This window comes from Cebus imitator, unplaced genomic scaffold, assembly GCF_001604975.1.
Source record: "Cebus imitator isolate Cc_AM_T3 unplaced genomic scaffold, Cebus_imitator-1.0 Scaffold12, whole genome shotgun sequence".
Classification (NCBI taxonomy): domain Eukaryota; kingdom Metazoa; phylum Chordata; class Mammalia; order Primates; family Cebidae; genus Cebus; species Cebus imitator.
In genome coordinates this window covers 7,180,612-7,198,528 of record NW_016107327.1, presented here as the reverse complement: position 1 = coordinate 7,198,528, position 17,917 = coordinate 7,180,612, and the positions used below count along the sequence as shown (strand labels likewise).

Sequence of the window (17,917 nt, the reverse complement as noted above, 5' to 3'; positions counted from 1 at the left end):
CCCCTCAAATTTTGTAAGAAATACCCACATTTCTTTGGCCAGTTGTCCCCATCTGTCTAATTCTAGAACATCAGCCCTCCACCCTTTCCTTAGTCTTTCCACCATTATTTCTGAGCTTCCTAAGGGAGATATCTTGCACATGTGCCTGTGAAGTCTTCTCTAAGCCCTCCACTCATTGCTGTCTGCTTTCTGGCAAACTGAGACCTGACTGGAGGTGTTCCTGCTCTATTCCTGCTACCCAGAAGTCACAAAATCCCAGTGTTCCTGAAGACTTACCACTTATATCTTGTATCTCACAAAGTCCCTAAAAAACAGCACCTTTTATTTCTGCTTACAGTGCTGGGCTCGGACCTAGTCTTAAAGGCTAAGCTGAGCCTTTAAGGCTATGTTCATTTTGCATTTTCTCCATCTCCTCTTTGCTGAAAGCTCCATTCCTCCAGACCAAAAGATCCTTGGGGCTGCTTGGTGGTCTGCCAGACCCTTAATTCCCATTTCAGCTCAATGTGACCCTGACTCAAGTCCCTTACATAGTTGAAGCTCAAGATTAGTTCTCTTTTCCTTAGGTTTAGAAGTGAGGCGAATTGCAACTAAAGAAGAGGCAGTGTCAAGATAAGAATATAGTCATTTCTGTTCCTCTTAGGAGTATGTTCAAGAACTAGATCTGGTTACCCAGCCCAAGGAATGTTTTATTTTCTGACTGTTCCGAGCATATTTTTGGATAGAACCCTCTAACTCTATGAATACAATGTAACTGTGTATGCCATTCTATTTTAAAAGTGAATTGTTAGTGATATTTAAAATATAAATGTAGGCTTGACCATATGAAATTGTTTTTGTACATAAAAAGTGGTCAAATCTTGTCGCTCTCATGTGGCTCAATCTAACACACAATCATTTGAAAGTGGGCCATTTAGTTCTCTCTTATCTGTGAAGAAAATGAACAAGGTGGGTTCATTTGAAGCCAAATTTGTATCTTGACGCTAATTTAGGCCCTTGAGTCTTTGCTTTCCCTACTCCATAGCTCCCTCCACTTCCATTTTTTTCAGGGCACAACACTGCTTTCCGAAAACCATGCATAGTCATCTAACGTAAGCTCACTATACACAGGGGTCTGAGTTCTCGCAACCCACTTCACCTCTCCTTAATAGGTCAATCTTTGGTCTTGGGAGGATAGCGATCTGATGAAACTGATGCACTTAGGATGTAAATGACTGATAGCTTCGTTTAATGTTTAGTGGTATTATTAGTGTTATGCACAAATAATTGGATTCTCCTCTCCTCCCAGATGGTTATTTCTCCATTCTTTTTATTTTTTGCTTTCCTTTTGAAGCTAGATGTAGTCATGTGTCTTGCTTTAGTCAATGAAATGGGAATGGAAATGATACATGTCACTTGGGGGAAGCTTTAAGTGTGCAATTTGTAATACTTCCTTTCACCGATAGGGGCGTCTGTGAAAGTGCATGCTAAGCTGATGCCTCTGTGGGCCTGGATTACTGAATAACTAACCTGAGCAGAATCCCATGCCAACTCATCACTCCTGTCTCAGCCAATGAGGCTCAATAGATTGGAGGGGCCAGACTAATCCACACAGGGATTCAGAAACCCAAGATCCTTCCTCTGAGTGATTTCCTTAGGGCAAAGTTTTGGAAACTACAGCTCATGGGCCAAATCCAGCCTGTTTTTATAAATAAGTTTTACTGGAACACAGCCACACTTATTCATTTACATATTACCAACGGCTGCTTTCCTGCTCCAATAGCACAGCTGAGCAGTCATGAGGGAGGTGGCATAGCTCCCCAAGCCTAAAATATTTACTATCCACCCCTTTATAGAAAATGTTTGCTGGGCCAGGCACAGTGGCTCACACCCGTAATCCCAGCACTTAGGGATGCCGAGGTGGGCGGATCACCAGAGGTCGGGAGTTCAAGACCAGCCTGACCAACATGAGGAAACCCCATCTCTACTAAGAATACAAAACCCAGCTGGGTGTGGTGGCACATGCCTGTAATTCCAACTACTTGGGAGGCTGAGGCAGGAGAATTGCTGGAAACTGGGAGGCAGAGGTTGTGGTGAGCCGAGATGATGCCATTGTACTCCAGCCTGGGCAACAAGAGCAAAACTCTGTATCAAAAAAAAAAAAAAAAAAGAAAGAAAATGTTTCCTGACTTTTGCCCCAGGGCCTTGGAGTTTTCCCCTGGATACTCTAAATTCAGCTGGTAGGTGAAGGAAGAGAGAGAAGAAGGAGGATTGCATGAAAGGCTTAGAGCCCAGTCCTGAAAGTGGTGTATGACGAAGACGCTCTTCTTTGACCCAGACTTGAGCCAGTCTCCTCTGAGTCCTCTGCTCGACTAGGCTCAATCCTGGCCTTCCCTCTCTGTCCTTGTAGAATCCAGTTTAAACAAGAATCCTGCCAAGTCAGCTTAACAAAGTCCCCCACCCTTGATATCTCATCACCCCACCCTGGCTTCAACAAGAATTCTGTCGAGTTACTCTAACAAGAATTTTCCTTACCGCTGATGTTTTCTTTTAGTACCTTTCCCTTCTACTGGCTCCCATCCTGCTCCTTGGCTGTGAATTCCCACTTGCCCATCCTGTACTCAGAGTGGAGCCCAATCTCTCTCTTTCACTGGAATGGTCACTGCACTTATCTCAATGGTTCCCACCTTGAATTAAATCTTATCTATCTTGAACGAGTATCATGATTAATTTTTTTCTTTAACAATATATCACTTTGATCCACGTTCCAGTGGCTAGAACCCAGTCACCAGCCGCATGTCATCACAAGGGAGGCTGAGACGTATGGCCGAGCTGTGTATCTAGGAGGATAAGGTGGAAGGTTTGGTGAACAGTCACTGCCACATCTGTGATTGCCACACCGTGCCTCAGCTGCAGTGTTCCTTCCAGTCAGCCCTGGTTGACAATCAGGAGCATTTGCTCTGCAGTCCTGCTAAGCCTCCTTGCTCTGATCTGCTGTGGTTCTTCAATGCTCTGCTCACCCAGTGATTATCCACACATATCAGTCTGCAGGGAGTAGTGTTGGGTAGGGTCTAGCTGAACCATCCACTTCACCCTTCTCTGGGGCATGCACCATTGTTAGAGCAAGTTCTTCATCAGAGTGCAAGAAATTCTGGCCTGGAACTGGAAATGTTTTGATCTCGTACTTGGAGTGCAGAACATAATGGGATCAATCTCTGAAAATCAAATGAAATCTTGTGGGAGTAGGAGAGGCCCAGTGAATAAAATTATATAAAACAATTTCATACTTGACATTTACTGAGCGAGGCTTAACTTTTCCTACATATTTTAGTCTGTTCAGCTGGTATTATTTATTCATATCCCTTTCCCCATTTGGTTCACAATTTATCTTTTGGGATCCCAGAATTAAACTGTAAAAATGTATATATGCTAGACACTGTTTTATGTTCCATCAATGGAGAAGTCATCAAAATCTCTAACAGAATAAGCTTCAGCCTATTACAGGGGTGATTTAGCTGAAATAAAATGTAATGCTTAACTCGGAGAAGCTGGAAAAATGAGATTTAGGAATATGGCATTGAATAATCAGTTGGTGAAACGACAGTGGTTTCTTTGTCAATATCCCAGTTGAGAGAATATTAGGACATCAAGATTATGAATGACCAGACTCCAATGAGGATACACGATGGCTCTGCAGGACAAGACTGGCTTCTGATTCCAGTGACAACAGATCGTTCCCTAGCACTGACAGAATTGAAAAAAGAGATCCAATGTCCCGTGCCAATTCCTTTGGTTGCACAATCATATGTTTGGTGGGGAAAGAATTCATGTACACCAAATTAAAAAAAAAACAAAACAAATCTTATAGAGCATGACAGTTTTCTGACAAATACCACTGCGACCAAACATTTACTCAGATATTCCATGAGATGTGGGGAAGTTCATGCACAAATACCTGAATGAGAATCCTACAGAGACACTGTCTGGGAAGGGAAGTTAAAAAAGGAAAGTCCATAGAGTGAATGGGAAAAGCAAAAGTGATAGTATTAGGTTCCTAGTGCTGCTATAACAAAGTAGACAAATGGAGTGACTTAAAACAACCGAAGTTTGTTATGTTGCAGTTCCAGAGGATAGAGGTCTGAAATGTTGATGTCAGCAGGGCGGCGTTCTCTCTAGATGATGTAGGGGAGGACACTGTAGGTGGTTGCGGGCAATCCTAGATATTTTTTGCCTGCAGACATGTCACTTCAATCTCTGCCTCAGTTGTCACGTGGTCCTGTGTGTGTGCACAAGTGCATCAATTCTCTTAGAAGTGCCCTGGTCATCTTGGGTTAGGGTCCCCCAAATCCAGTATGATTATATCTACAAAAACCCTATTTCCAGATAGGGTCATGTTCACAAGTACTGGGGGTTAGGGACTCAATCTATCTTTTTAGTGGACACAGCTCAACCCACAACAATCAGTCTCTGAAGTCTTCTGTGATGGTGTCATGAGGTTGGCAGAACAGCCCATAGGAGGGAGGAGCTGCCCGGTACCACGGCACAACATGCAAACAAGGGCAAAGCTGGATCATCAGTAGAAATGATAATGTCAATAACAATGAACTTACCAAATACTTAGAGGGTGTCAGTTTTTCTAAGAACTTCACAAGTGTTATCTTACTTAATTCTCAGGCTGATCCTATGATGTAGGTACTTTAGCCCCATTTTACAGATAAGGAAGTTGAGGTGATGCAGGATTCTTCTTGACCTCTTTGCGGGACTCACAGCAGGGGTGCCCCCTCTTCTTGCCCACTGTGCTCAACCCTTTGTGGGAGGGAGCAGAAGAATGAGCGGCTGTGGGATCCAGCCAGTTACCCCAGGGGTAGACAAAGAAACAAGCTCCATGCAGGGCCCCCTGCCAGACCAGGAATGTCACCTTCAGGGCAATGGGCAGCACCCATTGAGGGTGCCTGCGACCCCAAAGCCCCAGAGGCGGTGTTACAGTGCTCCTTTAGTTTCACTGTCCACGGACAGTGGTGTGTTAGCCGTTCAGGTGGCCCCTTGCCTTGTCACGTAGGGTGGCTGCCCTCCACTGGCAAGGGCAAAGATGTGACAGCTTTTCTTATTACCTGCACTCAGTGGGTCTCAAGCTCTTGTCCACTTTCCTTGAAGAATGAGGTCACGTGGAGGGTTGAAGGGTGGTGAAGGCGGAGAATTTTATTGAATGATGAAAATGGTTCTCAGTGGAGAGGGCAGCTGGAGAGGGAACTGCAAGGGCAGGCCGTTTTCTCCAAAGTGACGTCATCTCTCCTTTACAACGGAGTCTGGGGTCTTTATAGGTACAGGATAGGGAGTGCCTGCTGATTGGTTTCTGAGGATGCAAAAAAGGTTAAAGTAAAAACACCACTCAAAGCTGGGCACAACAGTGTAGAAAACCAATTAGGAAAGGGTAGGTTTATGTAAAATAGGTGGAGGGTGGGGATCACCCACACCCAGAGGAAAGTGTGCCAAACAGAAGGACAGGTTCTCAATCCAGTCTGAGGATTTAACTTGTAGCTTGGCTTTCAGGCTTTAAACTCTCTTCACCTTGGAGGTAGGGTTTCACTGGGACCGACCCTATCTGCCTGGGCATTTGGCTGCCTCCAGTGGCTGTCAGAGGCATAGAGGGCCAAAGGCGGAATTGAGAAAAAGCCCACAAAAATTCCAGGAAGCGGAGCTTAGGCATGGTGGGAGATGTGAGGTGAAGCCTGAGCAGATCCAGCTGCTCACCGAGAGCAGCTTGGGGTACTAGGAAGACTGCCTTGATGGAAGCTTTCTTCCCTTTTGGAATCACCTACATACTTGAGACTGTCTGAAGTTCACAACAGAAATGTATTCCTTGAGACAAAGACTTACATCCAAGCCGCTTTGAAAGGGATATTGAACGTTCATACATAAACTGTTTGAATCTGTGCTTGGGAGTACGTGAAGGGTTTGCATATATTGAGCAGAACCTAGGGGATAACATTGTATTTATTTAGTGTTACCACCCACTGAAATTGTCTTTAATGAGGGATTTCTTGGATAGTTATAGGTAAAAATATGTTTAAATATAAATGTAAATATTGTGTAATTGTAAATCCAGAGACAGTAGATTGTTCTGACTAAGATTGCAGATCTGGAGCCAGGCTGCTCGTGTTTAACTTCTAGCTCTGCCCTCAGCCTGTGACCTGGGATGGGTTACTAAATCTTCTTCGCGCCCTGGTTTCCTCATCTGTATTAGGGATGATAATAACAGAACCTACCTTGTAGAGTTGTTGTGAGGATAGATGTGTTAATTCAGGCTTTAAAACGGGGTCTGGAACATAATAAGTGAGAATGAACACTAGACAGGGAAGTTGAGGGGTCATTATTTTGCCATTTAAAAAAAATTTTAATTTTTGAGGCAGAGTCTTACTCTGTCACCTACGCTGGAGTGCAGTAGCACAATCTCGGCTCACTGCAACCTCTGCCTCCCAGATTCAAGCAATTCTTGTTCTTCAGTCCCCCAAGTAGCTGGGGCTATAGGCATGTGTCACCACGCCCGGCTAATGTTTTTGTATTTTTAAGAGACGGACTTTCACCATGTTGCCCAGGCTGATCTCAAACTTTTGAGATCCGCCCGCTTCAGCCTCCCAAAGTGCTAGGATTATAGGTGTGAGCCACCACGCCTGGCCAGGGTAGATAGATTTTTAATGAAAAGTACCTTTTAACTTTTTATTCTTTTACCTATCAGGTAGATATCAGGTAGATAGGTAGAATACCTCTGTCTCCCAGATTTGAGTGATTCTCGTGCCTCAGCCTCTCAAGTAGCTGGGATTACAGATATGTGCCACCATGCCCGGCTAATTTTTTTTGTATTTTTAGTACAGATGGGATTTCCTCATGTTGGTCAGGTTGGTCTTGAACACTCCTTGCCTCAAGTGATCTGGCTGCCTTGGCCTCCCAAAGTGCTGGGATTACAGGCGTGAGCCATTGTGCCCAGCCTGTCACCATTTTGTATATAGGTTCTGCTGTTAGAGATGCCTTCAGTTCATCTGAAACTTGGTGTCAGCGTGGTGCCCAAAGATACCTGCCAGCCCCTTAAAAGGACCCTGATTCACTTCTTTTCATCTTTGATCAATATATCATTGAATTAAAAATATTTTTAATTGTGGTAAAATACACACAATATAAAATTTACCATGTTAACTATTAAGTGTGAAGTTTAGTAATGTAAAGTACATTCAGATTTTTCTGCCACCAATCTTGAGAACTTTCCTCATCTTGTAAAACTGAAACTTTATAACCACTAAACAACTTCCCATTCTCCCTTCACCCTAAATCCTGGCAATCCCATTTTACCTTCTGTTTCTATGAATTTGCCTGCTCCAGCTACCTCATATAAGTGAAATCATACAGCATATGTCTTTTTGTTACTGGATTATTTCTCTTAGCATAATGTCCTCTAGGTTCATATATATTGCTGCAAATGGCAGGATTTTCTTTCTTCTTTTTTTAAGGCTGAGTAATATTTCATTGTATGTAAATGACAGGTTTTGTTTATGCATTCATCCTTTGATGAACACTTGTGTTTGTGTTCACCTTTTGGCTGTTGTGAACAGTGCTTTCATGAACGTGAGTGTGCAAACATCTCTTTGAGATCCTGCTTTCAATTTTTTTGGATAACACATCACAGAATTTTATGCTGAGTAAGAAACAGAGTTCAAAGTGTTTTTCTGCTCTATGCCACCAGGCTACCAGGCTGTCTTCAGGGTTTTCCTTCCATGGCACAGATGAGTAGGATATGTATGAGTGCCCCTAATGTAGGCTCCATTTCTTCTGGTTGTTTGGTTGATGATGGGCTTTGTGAGGGTGTGAACCACTGATAAAAAAAAATTTAGCTCTGTTTCTCCCAGACAAGTCAGCATTTCAAGACTGATTAGTTGTGCATGCAACAGGTATGGCGGGGAAAGCCTGATATGTTGGTGGGAACAAATGTATCCTCCTCACTGCTTTTCCACCCTGTAGTGGAGAGCCTGCCATTGCTGCCATGTTGAATAATAAGTTGCAGAGCGAGAGCCCCAGCTGCTAAGCGAAATTGGTGCCGCTGTGATGAGTTGGGATACAAGTAAAGAATGTATGGGAGGATTTCCATTTCTTTCGCAAACCCACCCTCCCCTCCCAGAGATGTCTTCCAATAAGCAAAACAATCTCATATCCCAGGTTGATTCCAGTCACCCATTCACTCTGGTGATGGTCTCGTCTGTTCCATTGCTGGTGGCTCCACAGCTCTGGGATGTGCTTCAGGTGTGGGAATGGGCTGCTCCTGTTCCATGCTGCCATCGCCACCAGGACCCAACATCTCTTCCTAAAGTCTGCTATGCAGGATTTTCACTCCACCCCTTTTGAACACTCCCACGCCAAATGCCCTCCTGCAGCCACCGTCTTAGGGCTTCCCCCCAGGGGCAGTGCATGCCTGCTGCCATGGTACCTCCTGCTGGGGAGAATTGCAAACTTCACCAAAATACGTCTCTTCTCTCTCCACCTTCTTTAAGGAAAGGGGTAAGGTGAGAGAACTCACTTTAGCGTTTAAGGCTCTAAATTATCAGTTGTTTCTCAAAGTACTCCTTAATTGAGAAGGAGGAAGAGAGCCTCAAGTTGAAAGTATATTTCCATTGGAAGAGTTTTAATTCTCATCTCTCCTGAGGTGGCTGGGAAGTAAAGATGATCACAGTTTTCCATGCAGAAGCCAAGGATAAAGAATCTAGCTTTTTGCTTTACTGTGCACGTGTGTGTGCATATGGGGCTAGGAAGAGGGAGGGAGCATTCAGTGAATCCCATTTGTCTTTGATGTCACAGAACCCACTGACTCCCCAACTCCCCTGGTTTGTTTTTCTTTAATCTTTTAATTTTGACTTGCAGAAAAGTAGTAACAATAGTAGAAGAAATTCCCATGTCATTTTAAATATAGATTTATCAATTATTTGTATATTTCTCCATTTGCTTTATATTGTCCCTCCTCTCTCTCTCGCTCTCTATATGAAAATGAAATTTCTAAACTATTGAGAGTAAGTTACAGTCACCATGTCCCTTTACCCCAGAATACTTGAGATGGGCATTGGCTTACTTAGGCACAAAACAATGATCAAAGTGAAGAAATTGAACATTGATACAGTGTTATTGTTGAATTCACTATTTGTATTCAAATTTCATCTGTTGTTCCAGTCAGTAAGGTATCTCAAAATTATAGCTATGTTTTTTTTTGGCCTAAGATCTAATACAGCATCACATGCTACGTATAATTATTTTGTTTCTTAGGTTGTCTTTATTCAGGAAAAATTCCCTATCCTTTCTTTGTCTTCTCTGCGTTGATATTTTTGAAGGTGACAGGCCAGCTAGTTTGTAGAATATTCTTCCGTATGAACATTTTGTCTGATTATATCCAAGTCGTGCGTTTTTGGCAGAAGAACCAGAGAAGTAATATGCTTCTCTATGCATCGTATCAGGCTATTTCCAGTAATGAGCCCGATAGTTTGGTAGAGGATGTCTCATTAGTAGTGATGACTTTGATAACTTGGATAAGGTTTTCCCACTCTAAACCTATGGTTTTTCCCGTTATTCATATTATAAATTATTATTTTTTCTTTATAGGGTTGGGGTCTTGCTTGTCTCTTGCCCAGGCTGGAATGCAGTGGCATGATTATAACTCACTATAGCCTTGAACTTCTGAACTCAAGTGATCCTCCCACCTTGGCCTCCCAAGTAGCTGGAATTGCAGGTGAGAGCCACAGCACCCAACTCTTCCCTTTATAATTAATTAGACATTTGTTGGTAGACATCTTGAGATCTTATAAATGTGCTATTTTTCTTCAAACTATGACCACTATTTTTTTTTTGCATCATTGATGCTTTTATAACTCCATCATTCCTTCTGTATTTATTAGTTGGCCTTCTATTATTTAAAAGAAGGGCCTTTTCTCTCTCATCAGTATATTTTTAGAGTTTTATTTTATTTAAAGAGTTTTCATCCATTATTATCATTATTTATTTTGATGCTCAAATTGTCCCAGATTTGGCCGGGGGAGTCCCTTCAAATTGGTCTCTGTGTTCTTTTGGCATGTCCTCATCATTGAGAGCCTCCTTATTTTCTGGCACAAGAAAATATTCCAGGCACATCTTTTACTTTCTCTGCCTAAGTCCTGGAATCAGATTTTCTTCAAGGAGCCTTAGTTCCTTTTAGTGGAGAATGCTGTTCAGAATCAATATCTGGGCTCCAAACTTGTTTGAGTTTAGCCATGAAATCAGTCTACTTCTATTCAATGTGAATGCTTGAATTCTTTCTCTTCTTAAAGAAGTCCAACCATCATCCTGGTTTTTTAGGAGTTATACATAAATCTTCTGGAAGCCTGTTGGTGCTTTCTCTGACCTCCTGCTTCTCCCAGTTCATTCCCTCTTCTCTAGGAAAGACAGCCATCCTGGAGCATCAGCACAAAGTCTGTAAAGTCCCCAAGGCTTCCTGCTGGTGTGGGCTTCAAAGGCTGCAGGATATCCCAGCAGCAGAGTAAAGGAGGAATTAATGTAAACCAAACCTCAAGCCATAGGACAGCATCTCAAACTGCGGGGCAAAAACACAGGCAGAGACGCTGCTGGAGAAGGTGTATTAGGATAGTTTCTCTCCCTGTTTTGAAGTCACAGTCTTAAATTGAAAAGCAGATTCTCTTGTGCAAAATACCTGATATTTCTTCAGGATTGACTGTGTCCCAGACTGTGAGCTGTGCATGTGACACAAAGGATCTCATTTAATCCATGCAGCGACATTCCATGGGGGACCTCCTGCCTCCCCAGGGAGGCCCAGAGAGATGAAGTCGAAAATGATGGAATTGGGATATGTATCCCAGCAGATTGACTCCTGAAACTGTTACACTGCTGGACTTGCAGTCCCATGCAGAGGGCATGATGAGGAAAAGGTGGGTACCAATCTTTCCAGCACTCAGAGTGAGATGAAATGAAATCACTTCTGGTAGAGTCTTATTAGAAGACAGAAAACCACTGTGTGTGCAATGTATGATGAAGCCCTACAGAGATGTTTCTCTGAGTCAATCATTAGTAGATAAGGGATCCAGGGTTTGTGAGCAAGAGCATCCAGATTTTAATTGTTATTAAACATTTGATATTATAGTAAAAACACACCCACATCTTGGGAAAACTGAAAACTATGAAAAAGTACAGAGGAAAAGAGATGCCCTGGAATCCCACTGCACTGAGATAATTATTAACATTTTAACATGCTTTCTATGTGCTTTTTGTGTACTTGAGATCATAGCATATAAAATTATCTGCCTTGATTTTTTTAAACTAAATTTTATCACATAACCACATCCCCAGGTTGTTAAAAGCTCTTCATAAACATAGTTTTTTGGGTTTTTTTTTTGAGACAGCGTCTCGCTCTGCTGCCAGGCTGGAGTGCGGTGGCACGGTCTCGGCTCACTGCCACCTCCGCCTCCCGGGTTCAAGCAGTTCTCCTGCCTCAGGCTCCCGAGTAGCTGGGACTACAGGCATCCGCCAACACACCTGGCTAATTTTTGTATTTTTAGTAGAGATGGATTTCACCATGTTGGCCAGGATGGTCTCGATCTCTTGACCTCGTGATCTGCCCGCCTTGGCCTCCCAAAGTGCTGAGATTACAGGTGTGAGCCACTGTGCCCAACCCATAAACATAGTTTTTGATAGCTGCATAGTATTTCATTTCATGCATGTAATATTATTTCTTTAACTATTCCTTTAATATTGGGGATTTATGTTGTTGCCACTTCCTCATTATTAAAACAAAAACAACTAAAACTATCATGGTGAATACAAAACAAAAACAACTAAAAACCATTGTGGTGAATATATATGGACTTTCTGTATTTTGGTTTATTTTCTTAAAATTGAGTCTTAGAAACAATCTTCCTGCATTGAAGTATGGATATTCTATTTTTATTATTTAAAAATAATTTAGTAATTTGAATAATTCTAATTCCTATTATTTTTATGGGAGAAGTTTTAAATGTTTAGTGAGAAAGACTTAGAGCAATGCATTAGTTACATATGGATAAGAAGACATGGCAGGCTCCCCAGAGCTTTTCCTGGCGTGTATGGTGGGGAGCTTTGAAAAGATAGTCCTCATAAACCCCACTAAATAGAAGCTGCTGCTAAATATTTCTAAACAGGAGCCCAGAATAGATAAACAATCCCCATCTGTAGTGGGACTGCTTCTTCAGATCAGATCAGATCAGATCAGATCAATGGTGTTCAGAGACATCGCTTCTATCTGAGTGGAATAGTACTATTCAATGTCTCTCAGGATGCGGATGTTGGTCATTCTTTACGAAGCTAATGGCCCTACCCTTCCGGCCATATTTACCTCATCTCCCAATTCTGTGTGAGAGTACAATTCTGGTTTTGGGCAGGTCATAGTAAAAGATGAGAGACACCTGAGGGACATCAGACCCCTGGGCCACCATGTAGGCAACCAACTCCAGGCCATGAACTTGCCCTGACTTGGGGACAGCCTTATTCCCAAATGTCTCTCTCCTTTTGACTGGAGCATCTTCTGCACAACCTTGGGAGCCCATCCAAGGGTTGGTGAGGACTGGCCTCCCAGGGGGCGGGGTCTGGGGGGGTGCCCTCCGGGGTTATAGATTCCCCCACTGCCCCAGCTCTGACTGGACCCCAAGTGGCTGCTATGTAAATTTAATCTCTTCCTGCAAAAAAAAAAAAATGGGCACCCTCCCCGGCCCAGACATCTGTAGAAATGAGCACTGTGCTGGCACCGTGTGGGAACTCCTGCACAATGGACTGTGGCTCTTTCTGAGGTGTCTCTGTACATCGAGGATGGGGCGAGAGTGGTGTCTCTCATTTTCTCCATCAGCCAGTCAACTTTCCTTTTGGTGTTACGGAAGATGACCACCTGAGTGATGGTTAGCATTTTGTAGAGATCACACAGAATGTCGAATTTCCACTCTTCTCTTTCTACTGCCATAAAAAACTGTTTGATGCCTTTCAGAGTCAATTCACCAAGACGTGGGCTGGGTCCATCATGTGCTTGGTAGTCACCCCAGGATTTCTCGAGGCAGTGTGGCACTGATGAGGACTACTTGCGTGGCTGGAGGCAAGTACTTGAACATGTCGTAAATCTGATCTTTGAAACCTAAGTTTATCTGTTTATTATAAAGGATATTGCAAAGGATACAGATGAAGAGATGCATAGGGGAAGGTGGGGGGAAGGTGCTGGGAACTTCCAAGCCCTCCTGAGTGGGCCGCTCTCTAGGAACCTCCATGTGTTACGCTATCAGGAAGCTCCCTAATTCTTTTCAATAAGTAATACAAACATGCATAAAATGCAAATTCAAAAGATTCGTAAGGTTATACAGTGAAACCAAGTGAAACCCACTCTACCTTCCAGCCACCAAGAATCCAGCTTCAGTTTCTTGCTTTTCCTTTCAGGGAAATCCTTTGCATTATGAGCACATGTATCTGGCAGTTCATTCTGTGTCAGTACATAAAGACATGCTTTATTTTTTTTAATGTCACTGAGGCTGGATGGAGTGCAGTAACTATTCAAAGACGTGGTCATAGCACACCACAGCCCCCAGCTCCTGGGTGCAAGTGATCCTCCTGCCTCAGCCTCCTGAGTAGCTGGGACTAGCATTTTTCTTTTTAATGGCTGTGTACTGTTTGAGTGTATATCTCCTATGGGTGGACACTTAGTTGTTCTTGACTTTTTCCTGTAACTAACAACGTTGTATTGAATCATGCTATGTGAATCTCACTTCCACAGGATAAGATCTTAGGAATGGAATTAATGAGTTAAAAGATATGAATGTCTAACATTTTTATATATATTACAAAATTTATCTTCATAGAGATATCAGTTTATATTTCTATCAGTAATATGAGATGAGAGAGCCTGTTTTCTTATACTCCCATCTACAAAATGTATTACCAAATGTATTGAAGTTTGCCAGTTTAGTTTAAAGTGTTATTTCATTATAATTTTAATTTCTTTTATTTTGATTGAAGTCAAGCATTTTTAGTAGTCACTATTTCTTAAGTAGGCTGTCTTCTTTTGGGTTGTTTTTTTCTTTATTAATTTGTAGGGCATTCTTTACACAGTGAGGAAATTTTAGCACTTTGGTTGTGATATCATCTGGAATTTTTTTTTTTTTGCCTGGATTATCTTTTCAATTGTTTATGTTATTTATTTGTGTGTTTTTGCCATTCAGAAATATTTTATATGTATGGTTCCATCTTTCAAAAGTTTTATTTTTAGGGTTCTGAGTTTTGTCACATACACAGAGAGTCTTTTCCCACTTGGAGACTTTAAATATATTTTTCTATTTTCCTTTGGTACTTTCACTGGTTATATTTTACACTTAAATTTTTGCTCAATCTAAAATTTGTTTTTGTGTAAAACGTGAAATAGGGATACAGATAATTTTTTTTTCACATAGCTAACCAGTATCATTTGTTGTATAAACTACCTTTCTCTGTTATTTTAAAATGCCAGCATTAACATATAGTAAATGAGGCTGGGCACGGTGGATGCCTGTAATCCTGAAACTTTGGGAGGCCCAGGCAGGCAGATCACTTGAAGTCAGGAATTCAAGACCAGCCTGACAAATGTGGTGAAACCCCATCTCTACTAAAAACACAAAAATTAGCTGGACGTGGTGGCACGTGACTGTAATCCCAGCTACTCGAGAGGCTGAGGCACGAGAATCATTTGCATCTGGGAGGCAGAGGTTTCAGTGAGCCAAGATTGTGCCACTGCATTCTAGCCTGGGTGACAGAGTGAAACTCCATCTCGAAAAAACAAAACAAACCCCCAAAACCCCATGTATTAAATTCCATGTGTATTTGGGTCTATTTCTCAATTTTTCTGTTATAGTTTTTTGGTCTTTTTTTTCATGAACGGTGGTGAACTTTAAAATTATTCTAGCTTTAGAATGGATGTCAGTACCCAGCATTGCTCTTTTTCATTATTACTCTTTTTCTTTCAGAGAAATTCTTCACATTTTTTTGGATGGCCTTGACCACTTATTTTTTGCATAGGAACATTAGAATGGCTTTGGCTGTGTTTCTTTCTTGATTATATGTGTTTTCTCTAGAGGCTTTTTTTTTTTTTTTGAGTCATAGTTTCATTCTGTCACCCAGGCTGTAGAACAGTGGTACGATCTCAGCACGCTGCAGCCTCTGCCTCTCAGGCTCAAATGATTCTCCTGCCTCAGCTTCCAAGTAGCTGAGACTACAGGTGCCGGCCACCATGCCCTGCAATTTTTTTTTTTTGCATTTTTAGTAGAGATGGGGTTTCACCATGTTGGCCGGGCTGGTCTCGAACTCCTGACCTCAAGTGATTCGCCTGCCTCAGCCTCACAAAGTGCTGGGATTACAGGTGTGAGTCACCATGTCTGGCTCACTAGAGTTGTGTTAAATTCTCTGACTAATCTGGGGAGAGATGACATCTTTGTAATTTGGTTTTCCTTGTTTCAGAAGATGGTTGTCTTTCCACTAATTTATTGTCTATTTGCCCCTTAGTAGCATTTAAAAATGTACTTCATGTAGATTTTTCATACTTCTGGCTAAGTTCACTCCTAGGTATATTATCCCCCCATCTTTTTTTTTTTTTTTAATCTATTTCAAATCAAGTCTTTTCTTCCATTTTACAATATGACTGGCAGTCATCTGAACAGTGAATATATGGTGGCTACTATTAATTTTATGTAACAATTTCGTTTCTGGTCACACTATTCTTGTCCTTAGTTTCAGTAATAGCTTTGCATTATTAAAATAGTTGACTGCTGAAATTTCTTGAGAGGCTATTAAATCATTTTAATGATGCCAGTTTTAACTCTTCTCTCTCTCTCTCTCTCTCTTTTGGAGACATGGTCTCATTGTGTCACCCAGGCTGGAGTGCAGTGACATGATCTCTGCTCACTGCGGCCTCAGACTCTCAGGCTCAAGTGATCCTCTCACCTCAGTCTGTTGAGTAGCTGGAACTACAGGGGTGCACTACCTTGCTCGGCTAATTTTTTTGTATTTATTGTAGAGGTGGGGTTTTGCCATGTTGCCCATGGTGGTCTCCAACTCCTGAGCTCAAGCAATCTGCCCACCTTGGCTTCCCAAAGTGCTGGGGTTACAGGTGTGAGCCACTGTGCCCAGCCTCTTTTCTCATTTTCATGCCTCATTTCTTCTTGTTTTGTAATATTGGCTGATATCCTCATTATAGTGTTATATAAGAGTTAATAAAATGGGCATCTTTGTTTAGTTTCTCATTTTATTGAGAATATGTATAGTTTTTCTCAGCAAGCATGATGGGAGGCTGAGATAGATGTATTTTATCATGCTAAGGAAGTTTACCCATCTTTTCCTATTTGGTAAGATAAAAAAATTAAAAGTAGATATTGAAATTTTCAAATGCCTTTTCTTTTTTTCTTGAGATGGAGTCTTACTCTGTCATGCAGGATGGACTGCAGTGGTGCAATCTGGCTCACTGCAACCTCTGCCTCCTGGATTCAAGTGATTCTCCTGCTTCAACCTCCCATATAGCTGGGATTACAGGCACGTAGCACCATGCCCAGCTAATTGATTTTTAGTGGAGATGGGGTTTTACCATGTTGGCCAGTCTGGTCTCGAACTCCTAACCTCAGGTGATCCACACATCTCAGCCTCCCAAAGTGCTGGGATTACAGGTGTGAGCCACCATACCTGGCCTCAAATGCCTTTTCAACATCTGTGGAGACAACTGTATTGATTTTTACTTCTGATCCATTAATATTAATGGATTTCTTAGTATTTTTAGAATAAGCCCAATGGTATGGATATTTCAAAGACTCTGATCCCTGTTGCTACTGCCACATAGTATAGAAAGATTGTACTTGTTTGTGATCCCATCATACTTGTATCAGAACACCTAGCAAATGTAGCATGGGGAAGGCAATCAATGGTCTTCTGCAGTAAAAAGTTATTATTAAAGAGATGAGAAAATAAAAAATTAAAAAAGAAATTAAAAAAAACCAGAAAGGGCTAAGAGGTGGGCAGATCTTCAATCTCAGTCCATTTCTGTGGGAAAACCATCTGGGTAAGAGCACCTTGCATCTTTGCAGGATTCAGTTATAGCAACAGGAAAGTACAAAACCCACCCACATGAAACCACTGTGCCTTCTAGCTTACGAAACCCTCTTTCTGGGTACCTATGGGAATAATCAGGTATGCTATTCAGGAATGCTGAGAAGCAAAATCCAACTAACATGGACATAAAAGGAAATGAATTGGCTCATGTAACTTGGAAATCCAAGAGGGTGGATCTGACTTTGGGTAGAGCTGAATCTATGAGTTCAAACACTGTTATCAAGACTATTCTTTATTTTTTGGCTCTTGGACACCTTTGTTAACTTCATGGTTAGAAAGCCATTCTTCACATCCCAGCAAAATGGCCACCAGCTGTGCCAGGGTTAGGCTTACCTCATTCTTCACTCTTCTTGAACTAAGAAGAGACCTTTGGAGACAGAGTAGAGCCAGGCTGGTCTTGAACTCCTGAGCTCAAGCGATCTGCCTGGCCTCTCGAAGTGCTGGGATAACAGGCATGAGCCACTGCACCAGGTCTAAAATAATTCTTTAAAAAAAAACCCAAAAAACTATGGCTCTGCTATGCCACAGGTCCACCTGCTTTTCAATTGCTTTGCTCAGGAAATGGAGACATCCTGATGTTGATTTTTCTGCCTTGGTCATGTTTTGCCTCTGCAGTGAGAAAGCAAAGTGATAACAAGGAGTAGATGAGGTGATAGAGCCAGGAAATTCAAGGAGCTTCCTGGCATTAGATCAAACCTTCACCAGGCATCTTGATAGAAGTAAATAATTTCTCTACGAGTTATGCAAAGAGACACTATAATACTATGATACTTTTTTTTTTTTTTTT

At 41.9% G+C, this 17,917-nt stretch overlaps 1 pseudogene; it reads right to left on the bottom strand.

Annotated features, from left to right (window-relative positions):
* Positions 1-12,232: 12,232 nt before the first annotated feature.
* Positions 12,233-17,917, bottom strand: part of LOC108281920 — a 23,674-nt pseudogene continuing 17,989 nt past the window's right edge.